This window comes from Cynoglossus semilaevis, chromosome 7, assembly GCF_000523025.1.
Source record: "Cynoglossus semilaevis isolate Cse_v1.0 chromosome 7, Cse_v1.0, whole genome shotgun sequence".
NCBI classification, from domain to species: Eukaryota; Metazoa; Chordata; class Actinopteri; order Pleuronectiformes; family Cynoglossidae; genus Cynoglossus; species Cynoglossus semilaevis.
In genome coordinates, this window is record NC_024313.1 from 8868999 (window position 1) to 8869667 (window position 669).

General features: G+C 32.0%; 1 protein-coding gene across 1 annotated transcript in view; it reads left to right on the forward strand.

Moving 5' to 3' along the window:
• nbas (NBAS subunit of NRZ tethering complex) overlaps positions 1–669 on the forward strand; it is a 107057-nt gene that overhangs the window by 25809 nt on the left and 80579 nt on the right.

The window sequence follows — 669 nt, forward strand, 5'->3', positions numbered from 1 at the left end:
TAAAACACAAACCTCTAGTTGCTATAATTTGTCTTAAGTTAGTACATTTTCCAAAAATGCAGTAGCAATAAAACTAAATTCTGGAAAATAATTATGATTGATTGATGATTGATTGGGATTATGACCTTTTGCAACTGGGAAAAAATGTAACAATTTCTCTTGTGTAACTGACAAGTTTTTAATCTTTGAACATTAACAGAATTTTGAATTATTTTAGAAAAAGGCCAGGCCAATAAATACATAAGCAACTGAGAATCTTTCCAGAGTGTTGCAGAGAGAGAGCGAGAACTTTTATTCTGTGCTGTGGGGAAAAAAAAAGTGTTAAACTGGAGTTTTTCTAACTTCCACTGATGTATTTTGTTTTCATGCATTTTAGAACAGAGTAAAAGTTGATGTTTATTTTTAACCAAATTTTCTGAAATACAGCCGTTTTCCTCGATTTAAATCTGGAAATGAAAACAGTTCCATATTTAGGGCAGTTTTAATAATTTTGCTCTTCAGGCATCACACTCTCAATAAAAATGCTCAAAGGAAGAGTTTGATCAAAAATTCTCCACAGCATCAGCAGCAAAATCCTGGATGTGATTCTTTTTTTTTTCCCCGTGTTTGTGTTGATGATTGAGCAGAGATTTAAAATCTCAAGAGGGAATCGTTTTTCAAAAATCTCTG